General features: G+C 44.4%; 1 protein-coding gene across 4 annotated transcripts in view; it reads right to left on the bottom strand.

Moving 5' to 3' along the window:
- The window catches only part of Gm7361 (predicted gene 7361), an 86,100-nt gene that overhangs the window by 40,210 nt on the left and 26,082 nt on the right, over positions 1-19,808 (bottom strand). The gene's annotated exons all lie outside the window — the stretch shown is intronic.

The raw sequence follows: 19,808 nt of genomic DNA, 5'->3' as shown, positions 1-19,808 counted from the left end.
ATGGTGCCAGCCTCCAGGGAAAAATCAGAAACCTTACTGTGTGAGGCAGAATAGCAGATATAGTAACATCCAGACCAGACTCACCCAGGGAGGTGTTTCTTATTCAAACCTCCATGGCACCCTGCTGGAAACTACATCCCAGACAATGGCCATTTAGTTCAGTCAAGTGTCTATACGGCCAACCACTCATCTTGCCTGTGTGGGTCTCAGTGTCAAAGCTTGTTCTGACAGGGAGGGTAGACTGACAAGCTGCTTGGCATGGATGCTTTGATTCTCTGAGTACCATTTACTCTACACTTGTCTCAGCTGAGATTCCAGGACACAGACAAGATCATTAGAACCTTACACAGACCTTCTGATACAACTAATCATCCAACAGAATTCAGATCAGAGCTGGACCAAATCAGCTCTTATCAAACTCGATACAGATCTAGGGGCATGATCACTAAAGTTCTTGTGTGTGTGGCACCAGTTAATACTGTGACGTGATTTCATCATCAAGAGTTCATGCTCAAGAGTCATCTAATTGAGTTGCCAAAAACAAAAAAAATCTCAAAGTGTTTAAGCAGGTTATGATGAAGGCTGGGATGTTTGTAACTATCACCATATGCAGTTCTGAGCAGCAGGTTAGACATGGCTGAATGGGGCAGGTTAGACGTGTCTGAATGGGAATTCTTTCTGTGGTGATGAAAACAGTTTAAACTTGATTACATACATTTGTGAAAAGCCTAAAAACCACTGAAGTTTGTACCTTAGAATAGGTGAACTGGGTGATGTAAGAGTATGTTAGTAAAACTACCTTAAAATGGAGGAGACATTAAGATTTGCCAGACCTACAAGAGACACTGAAGACAGACTCTCCAAGGGCACTGCCTAGAACTTGAACACACAGAAATGAAGGCCAGTAAAGATGTGTGTGGGCAAATGTGAAAGGCAGAGCACACGGACTTGGGAATTCACAATTACTTTTGTATTATGTAGGCATGCTCTAATATGCAGCTGCATAAAAGCAAAAATAATAAACCTGAAGTTGCTAAACACACAATATATAAAGATGTAACTTGAAAAAAAAAGAGGATGCAGTTGCCACGAAATGAAGTTGACAAGAGCTATCCTAAAAATGTTTGCAGATACAAAGTAAACAGAGGTCTGGGATGGAGCTTGGTCTAGAAACCTGGGTTCTGTTCCCAACACTGCAATAAATCTATAAATATCATAACACCTCACCTGCAGTAACGTGGGATATTCCTACAAAAGAAATATATGAGTATAGTTTACATTCTAAAAAGTTATAAATAAATGTGTTATTAAATTAGTTTTAGTAGATAGTGAAAAGGTCAAATATGAAACTTCAGACAAGCATCCACCCTTGATAATTCATTTCAGAGGACAGGAATTAATAAACACTTCCTTCACATACCAATACAAGGATACCTCTGACGAAAAACCTACTCTGACATAAGGCAGAAATGGTGGCTATGTTCATTCACAGTGGCCATGTCTCCCTTCACAGTATTTGTTTGGATTCTCTCAGCAAGAAGAAAAGAACTACCAGGAAAAGTTATTATTCAGGGAAACAGATCTTGGCTAACCTGAATACCAAAATAAAACCTTTATAAACCTGTTGACTAGATTGAACACCACACATGTGTAGCTGTGCAACCAAAAATCCTCTGGTGGCTATAACAGCCTTGCCAGACATATGCTGTGGAGCTCCTTAATGTGTTTCCAGGGGCCAGAATTCTATGAAGAATGTGATGCACAACCTTGTTCTCTGCATGGAGCCTTGGCACCTGCTCTAGCATGTGCTCATTTGTGTCCACACAGAGCTTACAGCAACAGCTGCTGGTATTGGGAAGCCACAAACAGCTGTGGAATGTATAACACAAACTTGCGGGAATGCAGTTCCTAACAGTGTTAGGAAATAATCTCTTGTCTGTGGTCCTGGATGATAGGCTATAAAAACAGTGATGGTTGGTATTATAGAGCCAGGCTGCTTCTATACTGTTGGACATCCCTATGACATGGCAAGTGAGCCAGCATGAGGCAAAGGTTTATGATCCAAGGTGTCCATAACAGAAGGACACGGGGTGGGGGAAGATCCTATTCTACCATCCAATAACCACCACCGGTACTGACTGCTGTAGGTGAGCATTGTGCCTCAGACAGAGTCTGAGGAGTCTTTCTGTTTACTTCCTTTGACTTGCCAAAAGTCCAAAGGTGGTTGTTGAGAGAAGAAGGTAGAAATGTCTTCCTAAAGTCCCAAATGGAAAAGCTACTAGCTTAAGTCTATGCTAAGGTCACAACAGAAGTCCTGCCTGCCTGGGTTCTCTCAAGTCCTGGAACATGAACTTCAACATCTCCAGGTATCAGGCAGGAAGTCACCAAGAGCATGGGAGTCCAGGCTTCCCTCCTCCAGGACCAAGTTTAGCCACTCTCTTTACTGCTTACAGACGATGTGCACAGGAGGGCTACGAAATCCACACTTGCATTCCTTCCTCACCATCTGAGTTCTTGGAGCCCAGACTCAGCAACAGCCTTCAGTGGACACGCACTGCCGAGAATTCCAGGACTAAGTACAAAAAAACCAGACCTTCTGAGCTCTCTGGAAATTTTGCTTTCTAAGGAAAGGCTAAGGACTAACAGGACCAAAGCTGTGGCTATAGCACTACAGATGCCATCAGAAGAAAGCCAATTGTGGTGGTTTGAATGCACAGCTCCCCACAGGTTCAAGTGTATGAACACCGTTCCCTGGCTGGTGGTGCTGTTTGAGGAGATAGGGAACCTTTAGGGGGTACAGACTTGCTGGGGAAGTGGGACACTGTGGTTGGCTCAGAGCCACACTTTCTATTCACGTCTAGCTTCCTTACTATGAGAATAATGTAACCAGCTGCCTCTGGTTCCTATTGCCCAGCCTTCCCTGACATGGTGACTGTATCCCTTCAAATTGAGGGTCAAAATAAACCTTCTCTTCTTTAAATTCCTTCTTGTCAGGTAGTCAGTCACAACAACAAGGAAAGTGAGTATTGCCCTAGGTGATATGCCTATGCAAGGGTTTCGTTGAATTTCGTGAATTCTGAGAATGTTTGCTAAAATGCTTAGCTAACAACACATCGATTATGGAAGGCTCCCATGCAAAAGATGCTCAGATGTCCCACAAAAAGATGCACATCTTAGGGAAATGAAAATTGAAAATATACTGTGGTACCACTTTATATCCACTAAGGTGGTCATATTTTTTTAATTGGAAAGCAGAACTAGGAGGTGGCTCAGTGGTGAAGTACTTGCCTTGTAAGCTTAAGGACCTCCCTGAGTTTGGCTCTCCAGCATGCATGTAAAGGCTGGTATGACTAGGAGGATTTATCCAATGCAAAGGAGCAGAGATGGGGGATCCCCAGAGCTCACAGCCAATACTGCCCGCCAAAGTGGTGAGCTCAGGTTTAAGGAAAGATTGCTGTCTCAGAAAATAAGGTGACTGGGGTTAGAGAGATGGCTCAGCAGGTAAGAGCTCTTTCAGAGAGCCTCAGTTTGATTCCCAGAATCCACATGACAGCATAACTGTCCTTAATTCCAGCTCCAGCGGATCCAGTGCCCTTTTATGGACCCTGTGGACACCTAAACATTTGTTCTCTGTGGAAAATAATTTGGGAACTTCTCAAAGAGCTAAGTATATCATTATAATGTAAGCATGCAATTCCAACCTCAATATATCTTCTACAAATAAATGGAAACAAATGTGTGTGTGTGTGTGTGTGTGTGTGTGTGTGTTTATACTACAGCTATCCTAAAAGCCAAAAGGTGGGGTACCACTCATGTCCATCAACATGTGCACGGGTAACTAACTGTGAGTTATCCATATGGTAGGGTATTATTCAGTCATTAAAAGGAAATTCTGATACATGGCAAAAGACCATGCATTAGGATTCCATATGTATGAAATGTCAAGATTAGATAAATCCTAGAGATAGAAAGTGGATTGGGGTTTACCAGTGGCTGGCAGAATGGAAAGAGAAGGAGCAGCTACAAACTGGGTTCCAGGCTATCTTTGAGGATGATACAAATGTTTTGAAAATTTGTAGATGGCAGGAAATAATCAAACTCAGGACTGAAATCAACCAAGTAGAAACAAAAAGAACTATACAAAGAATCAACAAAACCAGGAACTGGTTCTTTGAAAAAAATCAACAAATAGATAAACCCTTAGCCAGACTAATTAGAGGACACAGAGACAGTATTCATATTAACAAAATCAGAAATGAAAGAGGAGATATAACAACAGAAACAGGGAATTCAAAAAAATCATTAGATCCTACTACAAAAGACTATACTCAACACAACTGGAAAATCTGGATGAAATGGGCAATTTTCTAGACAGATACCATCAGATAAACCATCTAAACATTCTCATTACCCAAAAAGAAATAGATGCTGTCATTAAAAGTCTCCTAACAAGAAAACTCCAGGACCAGTTGGGTTTAGTGCAGAATTCTATCAGACCTTCAAAGAAGACCTAATACCAATACTCTTCTATTCCACAAAATAGAAACAGAAGGAACACTACCCAATTCATTCTTTGAAGCCACAATTACGCTGCATATTCTCCCTTGGAGATGGAATGGTTTCTGTCTAATCAGGAACTTGTCACAATTTCCTTTCATAGAAGACTTCATAAGAGATTTTATTCTACTTCTATCATGTTTAATATTCCAAATAGATTTTAAAAACTGGTTGAGCCGGACGGTGGTAGCGCACGCCTTTAATCCCAGCACTTGGGAGGCAGAGGCAGGCGGATTTCTGAGTTCGAGGCCAGCCTGGTCTACAAAGTGAGTTCCAGGACAGCCAGGGCTACACAAAGAAACCCTGTCTCAAAAAAACAAAACAAACAAACAAACAAACAAAAAACTGGTTGAGTGCATATTACTTTTAACTTCAGAAGATATCATGTATATTTAAGAGGCATTCAACTATTATAAATTATTTTGATGACTTAACAAATGTCAATACTGAGTTGTATATTTTTAAATAAATGTTATCAATTTAATAAAAAATTAAATAAATAAAATAAAATTTAGAAAAGAAAATACAGTTGGGATCTTTTTTTCCCATTCATGTCCGTGAAGGTTGAAAAGTAAAGAGACACATCCCTGGAGACTGAGAAAGTATGGGGTCAGTCCGAGTCTATCATCAGCAATCAAGGGCGCTGAGAGGAGTCAAGCAGGACTAGATTGGCAGCATGTCATATCAAGGTACTTGAGACATGGGTTTAGATGGAAGAACAAAAAAAAAATAGATTAATGAGCCATAATGAATGGAAATTACTCCTGTCATTGGGCTTGTGCATCTGGGACATGAGGAAAGGTCACAGTTAGTCCTTGGCCCATCCTCACCTATGAATCCCACTGCTGATAACCTTGTCTTGTTATTAAGGAAAAATAAGGGGGCTTGCCTGATATCATCCCTGAGAGATTCTCTCAAGAAGATGAAGGGGTTCACACAAGATGAGAGAATTGGGGATTGAGTTAATGACAAACAGTCAGAACACCAAAGAAAGAAGATGGAGGATAGAAAGAGAGGAGGGGGAGGGAGAGGAGGCAAGTAGGAGGGAGACATTATAGGAAAGAGAAATGAAGAAAGGAGGGAGGGAAAGAGGGAGAGGGAGGAGATAGGGAAAGGGGGTGAAGGAGAGAGGAAGAGAAGAGAGAAGAGAAAGAGAGGGAGGAAAGAGGAAGAGAGGGATTTTCTATCAGAGGTAAAGAACACAAAGTGCCAACATCCTCATGATTTACAGTCATGGAAATGCCAACCTATGGTGGCTGGCAAGATGACTCAGTTGGTTAAGAGTACTTTCTATATAACGGTGAGGACCTGAGTTCATCCCCACCACCAGTGTGAACTCCAGAGCAGCAGCATACACCTGTAATCCCAGTGTAGGAGGGCAGTAACAGGAGAATGCCTGAGACTCCGTCTTAAATAATAAAGAAAAGCCTAACTAAGGAAGGTGCCTGATGTCCACATCTGGCCTCAACACCTACACACACACACACACACACACACACACACACACACACACAAAACCCAGCATGTGATCAACATAAACTTATGCCCACAGCCATGTGAGGAGCAGCAAGCGAATTCACTAAGCCCTCATCGTCTTCACAGGTAAACAAGAGAGAATGCCCAATGACATCCAGGATGGAAAAATGGAAGTGACCATAGACGAAAATCCGATACACTCAGCTGCCATACTTTAAATGGCAGCTTTGGGGAATGGGTGACTGGAGCTGAGACAGGGAAACAGCCTGTCTCCTAATGTTCTTTGCAAAATAATTTGACTTTAAAACATATGCGTGCATTTTTTTATTAAAAGCAAAAGCCATATTGCCTATGAGATGGCTTGGTGGGTAAGAGTATTTGTCACCAAGTCAATCAACCTGAGTTTGATGCCTAGGAAGAATAGACTCTCACAGGTTGTCATTTGACCTCCACACACATACCACTCTCTCACATACATATAATAATAAAGTTTTAAAAGGAGATACATTGGAAAGATCTTCATATCCCAGGGGAGTCAGGGTTCTGCGTCTCTTGGGCTTACTCACATATCCATGTTCCGGTCAGTTCTTTTAAATAAAGTTGCTATGCTGCACTTGACCAGGGCAAGTGGCTCCCACACTCCAAGCAGATACACCTCATTCTACCAGTAAGAAAGAAACCGAGAGCTGGCAAATTCACTAAGAAAGATATTCAAAGCATTCTAGGATTCAAACCCAAGGTAGCAACCCCAAAGTCCCCTGAGCAGTTCAAGGAATGAAAGCGTAACCAGGAATGAGAAGGAGAGAAGTCAGTCAAAGGGAGACCCATCTGATTGCTGCCAGTTATGGATCAGATGCTAAGCAAAAGCAACTTGAAAACCGCCATCCACATTAATAACTCACATCATGAACACTGCATCTGGTGAGAGGCTGTGGAGCCCCACTCTCATGACAGTAATTAGTAACTGGACTCAAAGCTCCTGCTGAAGGCAGCTTCTCTATGTGTGTGCACAAATGCTGTGTGTGTACATGGGGGTGTGCATGTGACGCATTGTGCCTGGATACATATGATTGTGTGTGCAAACCTGTGGAGGGGTGGTGTGCATGCCTGTGCATGTATGTGTGTGTGTGTGTGTGTGTGTGTGTGTGTGTGTGTGTGTATTGATTTGTGAGAGAGGCACTGTAAATGCATTCACGTGGAGGCTGGAGGTCAGTACTGGATATTTTACATCAGTCTCCTTCCAGCTTACATTTTGAGAGTCTTTCCCTGGCCTAAAGATTGCCAAGTATGCTAGACTCATCAGCCAGGAAGCCCCAGCCAGCCACCTGTCCTCACCTCCACAGTCTGGATTTCAATCACAATCCACCATGCCTAAAACATCTCTATATCAGTAAGATGGACAATTCCCCCAACAATGGGTTCTTTTTAGATTTGCCTTCACAAAATTGCCATCAGTGGCCGCCTGCCTATGGCTTGATGAAGAGCTGAGCAATAAGCTGGCACATAGACCTGCCTGGTTCCCTACCTGCTGCCCCAGAGCTGAACATGTACCCCAGGCCAGACCAAATTAGACACTCATCTGCCCAGGGAAGGGTGGCACCAAACCTAGGCCAGTTCCAATTGTTGGACATAATGTCAAAGTTTTCAGAGACAAGATTTTTGGTTTTGTATTGCTTTTCAGAATAGTTAACTATAAGAAAGATCAATGAGATGAGGCCTGCCACATTTTACCAAGTGAAACAGACAAGCTTGTATAAAACAGTCTTTAAAGGGGAAGAGAAAGGGGACATGTTGAATTTAGTATTTGAGTTCTGAATCCAGTCACCCCAACTCCATCTCTGGAAGGTTCAGTTATTTATCTGATTGGGAGGCCCCCTAAAAACATTTTAAAACCTTGGGAATGAAAACGTTTCATTTTCCCAGGGAAGCTTGTGTTCTGGCTTCTTCTTGCCTATTCTATAAGTGTGGTGGTCTCTGTGGGGTGCTTTCAGACCTAACATAATCAATTACACTTTAATCAAGGTGATTAAAATAAAACTCACTTGTGAATGAAAGAGATAGCTAAGATAGCTTCTTCAATTTCTATGAAAATCAGTGCTATAACATTCATGTTTGCATGAATCCAAAATTCAGGGATTGCAACCTAATGACCAAAGTAACAGTATTAGGAGATGGGGCCTTAAAGAGATGCTAGAGCCATGAGGACCCCTCCCTCATGAATGAGGTGCCCTTATGAAAGGGCATTGTTGAGGAAATTTGCCCTTCCACCTCTCACCACAGAAGACACAGTATTTTTCTCCCCTGCACAGAAAAAAGAAAGGCATCATCATAGAAGCAGAGACCAGACTCTTACTGAGTGTGTTGTTTACAAGCACTTGCACTTGCAGGAGTGCACGCACCCATACAAAGACGTGTGGATGTAGACATCAATTTTGGGCTCTTTTTCCATCGATGTCTGATGTTGTTTGTTTGTTTGTTTGTTTGTTTGTTTGTTTTGAGACGGGGTGAGTCAGTGAGACTGGAGAATTGGTTGGGATGCCTGAGTAGCAAGCCCCTGGGTCCTCCTGTCTCTACTCCATCAGGACTGGAATTAAAGCAAATGGAGACACGCCCAGCTTTTTGCTTAAGTGCTGGAGATCCAAACTCAGGTCCTCTGGCTTGCAGAGCAAGCACTTTACCCCAGGGGAGACCTCTGCAGCTGATATATTCTGTTTGTACCCGAGCCCAGAAGCATTAAGTAGCACCCTATCTCCAAAGAACTGTGGCTTCCTGATGCTGAGAATTCAGCAGAGCTCCAGCAAAAACTACAAAAATCAGAGAATAAACCCAAGGCAAATGGCAGGGCCACAAAATGCTGGCCAAATAACTCGAGAAAATTGGGTATTGCTCATTTTGCTCTGGGACTAGAGATGTTTCTCAGCTGTCTGAGATGAAGCCCTGACAATGTAAAGAAGGCTCCCACAGGGTCACAGAGGCACCTCCCCAGAGGTTGCAGGAGTGAATGTGACCTGGTTTTTAACTTCATTTTTCTTTCTTTCTGGAACGGGGATTAGTGAACATATGACAATGTAAAGATACCCAAACTAAAGCAGCATGGTGTGTGTGCTCCTGAGGTACTGCACCCAGTGATGGTGTGCCCCTGAGGTACTGCACCCAGTGATGGTGTGCCCCTGAGGTACTGTACCCAGTGATGGTGTGCCCCTGAGGTACTGTACCCAGTTATGGTGTGCCCCTGAGGTACTTCACCCAGTAATGGTGTGTCCCTGAGGTACTGCACACAGTGATGGTGTGCCCCTGAGGTACTGCACCCAGTGATGGTGTGCCCCTGAGGTACTGCTCCCAGTGATGGTGTGCCCCTGAGGTACTACACCCAGTGATGATGTGCCCCTGAGGTGTTCACTCACTGAACAAGAAGCAAGACACTCTCCCTTCCTTCTCCAAGGATGAGTGACTCAGCAGACTTGTCCCACAGGACTTCAAGAAGTGCTATGCCCTGAAAGGTGGTCAATGCGTTACTTTCACAATTAGAGGCAGGCTGCATTGCAAGTGATGCACCCTGTCTCTAAGTTCTGGGCTGCATGGGGCGGGGTGATGAGACTGCACATATGGCACCTGATTTAGATTTATTTCAGTAGCCACCGAAGACAGCTAATCAGGTCCAATGAGGCTCAGAGTCTGGCCCATGGATGACCTATGTCAGAATCACTTGGATTGCTTGTTAAAAAGCAGAATTTTCTGGTTCTTACTCCAAACCTACAGAATCAGAATCACTGAGGGAGGAGTACAGACAGGCATTTTAAGCAGGTTTCCTATGTGGTTGAGTCTTAGGCATGGTAATTGGAGAACTAGAGCCCTGTGGAGAGGCTATCTGCTTGGTACCTGATCCTAGGGGCCTGTGAGCATCCTTGGGGAGAGATAAAAGCAGGCACAGTTATATAGGCACTGATTTGGATGGTGTGGGTAGAAGTCAGAAGGCCCAAGAGTAAGTTCTAACTTTGACTGGAATGTTGTTTAAGACTTTCTCCATGAGCCTTTTTATTTAATGTCTGAAAAAAAAATAGCTTTTATTCACAAAAAAAAATTACAAAAATTCAAAAGCATAATACATGTGAAACATTCCTACATAGTTTTCTGGTTTTTGGTGTTTTGTTTTTGTTTTGTTTTTTGTTTGTTTGTTTTGTTTTGTTTTTTGGTTATTTCTTTAGAAACAACCCTGAACTTAGGAGAAATTCACACTATGGTACAAGGAACGTCTTTCTAAACTATTTGGGGCAAGTTGCCATCCAGATGGCATGAGCAGGCATTTTTCACAAAGAAGGGTGGTTCCTGACATAACCCTCAGTGAGCGGATGTGACGACATGCCACGCTGGCTCTTAGACTTCAGTCACCGTGTGGATGCTTTAGAAGACTCTGCTCAACCATCAAGTGTTCCATCCATTCAGGCATCGCCAGTCTTCACAAGTACTCAGTGGAAGAAGCAGTTCCCTGGGCTCTGCTTGGCTCCCTTGACCTTAACCCAAATGTCCTTCAATTTAAATTGTCTATGGCTATGTAAACCACACCTATGGGGGTGATACTGCCCTGCGGAATAGCACACCCTTTAGCTGCCTTGCGGGACCACACAGGGTTTCAATCTCTCCTACTGCTGGGGATGGTCCTTCTGAGCAGGAGGTGAGGATGGTGCTTTCCAGGATGCTCCTTTAATGGGCATTTTGTAGAGATATCTTCACAACTAGGTAAATACCCCTTCCCCACCCAATTTTCCAGCTTGGTTTCTGCCCTGATATGGACCAGGATTCTGTTTCCCCCATTGGTTTATCATGTGTTATTGTCATGGTTTAATTCAATCCTCACAAGGACTTCTCCATGATACTGGAAGCTTATCATCTGTTGCTGGGCTGCTGTATTCACTGCCCCCTGCCACCATGAACACCTCATAGTGCTCCCACACCAATGCCATTAAGAGAAGTTGTTCAGAAGGAAGAACTTCTTGGGATGTGTTTTTCCCCTCATCAGGAAGTCGGAAGTTCCTCGAGCTAGCTGTGCTCTGTGAACACACCTCATCCCACCCTTTGATGCTGGCTGCTATGTTTGCTCATGTCCTTCCTCCACCATCAAAAGCCATTCCTGACTTGACTTCCCACCATGCCTCCTAGAAAGACTTTGAGAATCAAGTGATTCCTGGTCAAGAAGCAAAAGCAAATTTGTCTTATTTCTCAATGGATTTAGATGAAAACAAAATCAGGTACAAGTTTAGGAGAGGACACTGGAGGAGAACAAAGCTGAGTCTGTAAGATCCACACAATGGCAAGACTGAAGGTTTATACTGAATCATGGTCATCCATCAACCTTACCAGGTGGATCTCCACATTTTTAACCTGGAGACTTGATCTTGTTTAAATTGTTGTTGTGGTTTGTCCAGTAATAAAATATAGAACCTTTTTTTAAAAATTCCCCATGCTCAACCCTACTCTCTCCTCCCCATTCCTGGGTTAGCCCTAGGGACTCAGAAAGAGTGTCACTGCTTCAGTGTGTTCTCAGAGATAGAGCTGTGAAACATCTCCATTACACAACCTTCGTATACATATTTATATCTACCTTCATTTCTTCAGCTACATAGATGCCCACACATATCACACATATGCATACATTACTATATATTTTGATAAAAAATTTATTTAACATATCAAAATTGTTTGGTTTTGTAACTAACTCAATTTCAACCCAATTTCTTAAGATTGCTCTTTTTTTTCCTTCCCACATCTAGCACTCCTTGTTAGAGAAGATGCTCAGAGAAAAGCTGCATCTCGGCTACAAAGGAAGTTGCTTGAGGGACCAACTGGGGATCCCAGGAAGATGCCAGTGTCTCTAACAGGACATGAAAAAGGTTGTGCCAGAAAACAATGCTTACAACACGTGTTAGGTTGGGAAGAAGGAGTGCCGTGTGAAGCCATGTTTACTTAGAGCTGCTAACAGGGTGTGTTAGAGATGTGAAGACAAGTGTATGCCATGCATCAAATGAGAAACTATTGGTGACCCTTCTAAGGGTCACAATTACCCTCCCCCAGGTTAGAAGGGATCAAGGAGACTGTTTCTTTACAGTCTCACATTTGAAAGTTGAGTTCGAGGGTACCATGATGGATGTGGAGTTTAAGACAGAACAAATCGCTGGGCGGTGGTGGCACACGCCCTTAATCCCAGCACTCGGGAGGCAGAGGCAGGCGAATTTCTGAATTTGCGGCCAGTCTGGTCTACAGAGTGAGTTCCAGGACAGCCAGGGCTACACAGAGAAACCCTGTCTCAAAAAAAAAAAAAAAAAAAAGACAGAACAAATCAGACCTTGGCAGATGGGGAAAGAAAGGCTCCAGGCAGCCTGGGAGAGGATAGAAAGAGCGATTCCTTCCTGTTGACTACCAAACAGCTGGGAGGCTCTGAGGGCCCTGTATTCAGGTTCTGAGCTAATGGACATGTGAGTCACTCGTTTCCTGGTTTCTTAACTGCATCCAATCTCAAACTTTACTCTCAGGTCTGCTCACCCTCCTCAGATCTTAGCCCTGGCTACTCCATCTACCTGTACATTTCCTGTGTGGGTCTCATATGCTATAGAGTCCAATTACATGCCCTTTAATTAAGAGTTAGAGACAAGCCTCCATCTTGCAGACAAACACTGAAGGCAAAGCAGGAAGGCTGGGCTCCCAGCTGCAGCCGGCAGATGATGAGCCTTGGCAGCTCCTTCAGCTCTTTTTCTATACCTAAGCAAGAAATAGCAGGAGCTCTACAACATCCTGGCTCCCCCACACCCTCAGCACAGTATGCAATCTATCTCTTGTTCTCATTTCATTTAGTGAGTGATGTATTCAGAAGAGTGGATTGACAGAAAAGGCCATGCGCACAGGGGGTTTTCTCATTTTGATTGGATTTTGGATTAAAGCATACTTCAGGGATTTACGATTAAGCAGTCATTCTGAGTTTGCAGGCTTCCTGGGGTGGAACTGCAAATACGCTGTATCAGAATTGAATACAGCAGCAATTGGCAGTGTATATAATAAGAGATAAGACAAAGGAGGCTAAGTGTGAAGTCCCTTCGAAATACGCTTTTGGCAAAGGTCAGCATCCAAGCAAAACCTCCAGTTGAGAATTTGCTCTAATCTTGGAGGAAGTAGGTGAGGAGAGCGATCAGTGGGCATGGGCAGCAGCCACAGTGCCGTAGCTGTCATGCTCATCCCCCTTGGACACCAGCGGCACACATTTAGAGTACGGGGGACAATATAGTGGATTTCTGCTACTGCAGTGGCAATGTTAGCTTCCAGGACATTGTCCTCTGGGAGGGCAAGACAGGCTCTTCCCGCTTCTTTTTGGGTCTGTCGCCTGCACGTTCAGCTCCATGGCTGAATTTACCACTGAGATCTTTTCACTTCTGCCTGGGTTATCAGGGAGTCAGAGCCTGCAAGGGCAACAAACTGCAGAAAGAATTTCAGTGCTGACTCTCAGCTCCCTCCCTGCTCAGCACCTGCTTTCTAACAGCTTCACCTGCGGCTTCAGAACGATCAGAATGAAAAACAAGAATTCTACTCGTTGGCATTTTTCAGGATCACAAGCACAGCCATCTACTGCTGGTCTCTGTGATGGGGAAAAATGAAATATAATATGATCGCTAGGTTTTTAGGAGCAGTGACAGGAAAATCTAATTTTATCTTTACAATGCCATGTGCCTACTGCCACCTTGACCTGCCTTTCTCCTAGAGAAATAGTCTTTGCACAGGAGATAATGGCTCTGTGCAGCTCTAATAGCTTCCAGACCTGCTCTTTCTTCTCCAGGCTGCTACCTTCCATTAAGAAGGGTGCAAAGCATTTGCTTTGCTAAGGGAACAGCCAGGCCACTGCCCACTTTGCTGGCAGGTGCCAACCTTTTGGGTTTTTCAAATACCCCAATTTCTGCTGCATTTGTTCTCATGAGACAGTGTCCACATAAGTCTCTATCTTTATCTTCCTCTCTCCTCTATAAAAACACACGTTCTCATGCAAATAATTTGCAAGATTAAATGTCACTGTTATTCACAATTACTTTAGAAATTATTTACAGAAAGGTAGATGTTAGAGCCATCGACATTTTAACTAGTAGGATTTGTAGCATAACATGTCCAATAAGATGTAAGCTCTCAGCTATCGATACAGCACCATGCCTGCCTACTTGTTGCCATGCTTCCCATCATAATGGACTGACCCTCTGAAACTACACATGATCCCCCAGCGTTTTCTTTTATAAATTGCTGTGGTAAAGTGTTTTGTCACAGCAACAAAAAAGTAACTAAGACATAGGAGGAGCTTTGGAGGTGAGGCCATACCTATGGCATTGGTGATAGTGATGTTTGCACAAATGTGTGTGTGTGTGTGTGTGTGTGTGTGTGTGTGTGTGTGTGTTTCTCAACAAGGGGTCCAGCCTTCAAGTTTCTTTTCTAGTGGCAGGCTCATAGTCACAACAATGGCTAGCAGGGTATGGACAAGTACAGAGAAGCTGCCTGGCTGGATTTTGAACTTCTTGTTTGATTTCCATTTTGATTGATGCATGATAATTGTACATATTAATGGAGCATAATGAGCTGTTTGGGTGTGTGTCTACTTTGTGTAAGGATTATTAGCTTATGCATCACCTTCAACATGGATCGTTTCTTTGTGGGGTGAACACTCCAAATTGTCTCTTCTTGCTATTTTTGAGACTTAGGAATTCAACAGCTTGCTGTCATTTCCTACTGTGCTGTAGGACACACAAATATTCCCTCTGTCTGATGGAGGCATTGGACCTGTTGCCTGATGGCCTCTCCCCTACTCTTCCCCAGCATTTTGTGCACTACTCAACAGTGAATTGTGACACCCATCGGGCCCTAGTGCAGATGCTCATGGGACTTGAAACAGTGCTCCCCAAGTCCACCTCTATATTTCCACTGAACATAGTGGTTGGTCTAATCATCAGGTCTATAGCCTTGGAACCCCTCCTGCAATGCTGTCCAACTGCTGGGCTGAAACAGAATTCACAGTGTACATGGTGGGGTCTGCTGCCTCTAAGAGCAGGGGTAACATCCCTCTTGTTACCCCATCTTTCTGTAATTCCAAGGCCCACTTAAATATATAGCTGACGCAGCTTTCAGGCTTAGCAGAACACACCATACAAATAAAGCTAATGTTTTATATATGTACCTTCGGGGCTGAGGATGTAGGGGAAGAGGGGGGTAAGGAGAGAGCCTGCATCCGGCCAGAGTTCCTGTGTTCTGGGCAGGTGGATGCAGGACAACTGCCGGACACTTTCCACGTGGTCCCGGGTGGGCATCTGGCTGTGTGAAGCCACTGACCCACACACAGCAGGGGGTCGACAAGGGGCAGTCCCTGGTACCAGGTTCTCAGTCTCTGGCATCCCAGGCTGGATACCGCAGAGGAGCTGAAAACAGAATAGGGGCCCCAGGGCAACACTCTCAGCCCCGAGATATGGGAAGAGGGAAGAGGGAAGAGGGAGAGAGGTTCCTATGCAGGCGAGAGTCCTTAGTCCGGGCCTAGATGAACAAAGACAGTCTACGGTTTTAGAGCTTTATTGTAGAAAGGCAGTGGGAAAGAGAAAAAGGTAGAAAGAGAGAGAGACCAACCATGGCCAAGAGGAGAGAAGGGGGAAAAGGAGAGAGAGAGAGAGAGAGAGAGAGAGAGAGAGAGAGAGAGAGAGAAAGAGAGAGAGAAAGGCTAGAAAGTATAAAAGCTTAAAGAGAGAGGTAAAAGCTTAGAGAGTAAGAGAGAGAAAGTAAAGGGAGAGAGCAAGGTGGGGCCAAGCAGCCCCTCTTATAGTGGGCTTGTTATCTTGCTATTCCTAGGTAACTGGGTAGAGTCTAGCCTGAAGGTCGGAAGCTTAGGACATTGTGGACTGCTAGTCACGAGCCTCTTCTGTGGGGGCTGTGGGGGGGGTAACTTTGACAGGAGCCAGGGGTCCAGGAGACATGAGGGAACGCCTTCTGTCCCATGTAGGTGAGAATTATCACCAGGTCCTACCGGGTTCCACACCTCAGCTCGACTGGAGACCAGGCCGTCTGTACATAGCCCATTGCCTTACATGTACCTATTATTCTTCTTTATTTAAACCTACTTTATTGAGGAATTATTAACATGTGTCATGGTGGTCTCCATGGGCCAGGGTTGAGCCAGTCACCTTTCCTCAGCAGGGTGGTCTAAGCCCACACCTCCCTAAGGGCAGGCACATGGGTCCCTGGGTGCCATGGGGATAGGAGAGTGGGGTAGGATAGACTGCTGTTTCTCTCCAATTGTGTAAATATCTGTCAACTGATCTTTCTCTTCTGCCCTGTTTGAAGGATTGAATGAGACAGAACCATCGGCAGAGATGTTTCTGGAACACATCTCCATAGCCCCCCAGCCCACAAGACATGATCATGAGGGTAAGAACCAAGCAGCATTCTCTGCCTCACCTTTATTTAGCAGATCCCAGGTAAACCCTGCCTCTCAAGCTACTCATGAGCCCTGGAGTCATCAAGCCCCATAGCTTGGCATTGTGATTCCTCTGGCTTTTTCTCCAACTCTACTTGAAATATCTTGCACAAAGAAATAATTCTATGATAGAGTAATTAATCCTTGGTGTAGCTGAGAAGAAATCTTAAGTATGGGACTTATGTCATTTCCCAAATTCTCACAGGAATAGAATTGAACTATTGCGGGTACCACTGAATGTGGTGAGACAGAGAGAACCCATGGAACACTCCTCCAAAGGAGGACAGCATCCTCATCTTGCTGCACTACATCTTTCTGCTCCAGGGAGATGGCTGTGGTTACTTACCAGTGTTAAGCACGATGAACTTGTTCAAAAACAAATTTGCACTTTAATGTGAGCAAATTCGCTACTTAAATCTGTAGGAAGTGACTTACCAACTAGGGGCTCAATTCCTGTGACTCCTTCCCATCCCCACTCTGCTTCCTTCCCTTGTCTAGGAATCCATGCATTGTAACTCACTGCCAGTTTCTGTAATCTCCATTTATAAACCAAGAGTGAAGACTCCTCTAGAAGCTCTGAGCCACATCTCCTTCAGCTGGAATGAAACCCTCCAGCTCACTGGGGCCCATCACCCCAGTGAATGAGTCCTTTATATGCAACTAGCCAACCATATAATTGGTCACCGCTATCACCTCCCAGAGGAGGAGCGCCATATTTGGAAAGCAGAATACTAATCATTTAAACTGTTTAAATAAGGAAATAGTGGTGATAGTCAGACACAAAAAGGGATCTTCTGGATAAAACTTAAAATTGTATTTGGCTCTTACATTCCACATCCCTTTCCCACCCAGTTTCATTGGAAATTGTTCAGTTTGGTTTTAAGCAAAAGAAAACAACATACGACATATTAAGTTTCCACAACCTCAGGGTTCTGCACTGTCAGGGGCTCTGCCTTGCTTGTCTTGGCAGATCAGCAGGACACGGTGCATCACAGATGAGAATAAACTCAGATATGCCTGCTTCATCTCATACCCCAGGAGGCTCAAAGAATTAATGCATAATTACAGAGCAAAATGAAAACTTCAGACTTGAACGATTCCATGCAGGTACATAGAGAAAACAAGTTATCAGTGTGCAAGCTTCCCACTCCCTGCCTGGGAGGTGCTCCTAGCTTGGCACATACAAGTGTCTGGCTCCCCACTTGGGAGGTGCTCCCTGGCATGCTGGTGTGGCACTCGAGCCCATCCTTGTCATTTTCACAGCATTCTGAGCAAGCTACAGCTGTGGTTCATGGTCCAAAATCCAGACTTAATACTGTGTGACCAGCTGGCATCTGGTCACGTGGGCGGGGGAATTCATGGAGAACACAGCTTTGCATTGCCTCTCCACCCTGTCCCAGAGTCCCACTTCCTCTAGGTAGACCCACCTCCTAAAGACTCCACAACCCCTCACAATGGCAGGTAAGACCCCCTTGGCCCACAACCTTCCTGACAGCAATGCCTGGTGCAGCTCAAAAAAAACCCACAAATTGTAAGATTATGCAAACCAGCCAGCGACACACTCCTGTGGAGACTAGTAACACCTCACTTTTTTCTTAATACAAAGCCTGTCCCCAACAATAGCCTTTCCTATCCAATCTATTCCTAGAGTGGTTGCATGCAGTCCTGGATCACATGGCTACTCCCTAACTGACTGGAGAGCTTATCAGCCAATGTTGGCTACCATGTTCTGCCTTCCCAGGACCCTAAACCAGGAACGTTTGTCTTTCCCACAATGCACCAAGGCACACGTGTAATCAATGTAACAGCATCCATTGGACCATGGCAGTCACCCCAGGACATGTGGTTATAGGTTAGTTATTAGTATAAGTTAAAGAAGCAACTTAAGGGAGAGAGAATTTGTTCTGGCTCACAATTGGAGAGAATTCAGTCCTTTGTGGTAGAGAAGGCTTGCTGACTATAACAAATGTTTATTACATGCCACCAACCAGGAAGCAGGGAGATTGGGGTAGAAAGGATGGCTGTATGACATGTAACCCTCAAGTCCACCACCAGAGTCCCACTTCCTCCAGGTAGACCCACCTCCTAAAGACTCCACAACCGCTCACAATGGCACTAACAGCTGGGGACCAAGTGTTCAAACACATGAGCTTGTGAGAGACACACCCAAAGCCCAAACAGTTTCTAAATAATGGAACATCTTGGATCCTCATGCTTTGACCCCAAAACTCTTGTCTGGGACATTGGATAATGGCTCAGTGGTTAAAAGCACTGGATGTTCCTGCAGAGGACCTAGGTTCAGTTCTCAATAGCCACACAGTGGCTCATAACCATTTGTAACCCCACTGCCAGGGGAACCGATATCTTCTTCTAACCCTAGGTGTACCAGCCATGTATTTGGTGCATATACATTTGCATACGCATAAAAGACTCATTTATATAAAATAAATGAAATAAAATAAATAAACAAAAAAGCTAAACTAAAATAAAAGGCTCTTTTCTGTAGTCCAGTGTCTCCCAAAAGCCCACCTGAGCTGAGCACAAGAAAATTATGAAAGAAGGGCTCCTGGTGGAGTCCATTACTGGGGGCCAGAAAGGGCTCAGAACAGAAGCAGAAAGAGCCAGGCAATAACCTGGCCCCCAGGAAATCCTGCAAGACAGATATATCTCAGCTTCTGCACTATCCTGAAGCAAGGATGCTGGGCTCCCATGCTTGCATCAACTGTGAATAATGGTCAGAGTATGAATCCCCACGTTCCTCTGGTCCTCTCTGAAGCCAGGCAGCCTCAAGCCTAATAGCCATCTATGAGAGTGGTCTCAGTTAGCAATACTGGGTAACGGGTGTCCCAGTTTGGCTGGCTGTGCATTTTGGAGGCTATTTGAGCTGGCAACACCCTGTTCCTCCAATTTCCAACTGGTTTTAGAGTCTTCCTTGTTCTTCTCACCGCCCGCTGGAAAACCATCAATGCCTTCCATTAGGTATCCATACACAAACTGTTCTTGGGTTTGAGTCAGAACAATATTTGACTTGCTGCTAATATTTGTACATCTCAGCTGGAGGATGTCCACGAAGGACAGCCATTTTGTCCCAGGGCTCCAACTGACAGTGTAAACACATCAGGGACCAGCAATCCAGCAACTGGACCCACTCTCCCCTGGAAGCCCTGACTTTTAATATCCAGCTCTGCCAGCATCTTATAGCTGTTTATCTGTTTGTTGTCCTTACACAGACTAGAAACAGGAAAATCTATTTGAAGGAGAAAACCCTTTCCACTGTACAAGAATATGTATATGA

Source organism: Mus musculus, chromosome 5 (genome assembly GCF_000001635.26).
Source record: "Mus musculus strain C57BL/6J chromosome 5, GRCm38.p6 C57BL/6J".
Classification (NCBI taxonomy): domain Eukaryota; kingdom Metazoa; phylum Chordata; class Mammalia; order Rodentia; family Muridae; genus Mus; species Mus musculus.
This window is presented reverse-complemented; position numbering and strand designations above follow the sequence as displayed.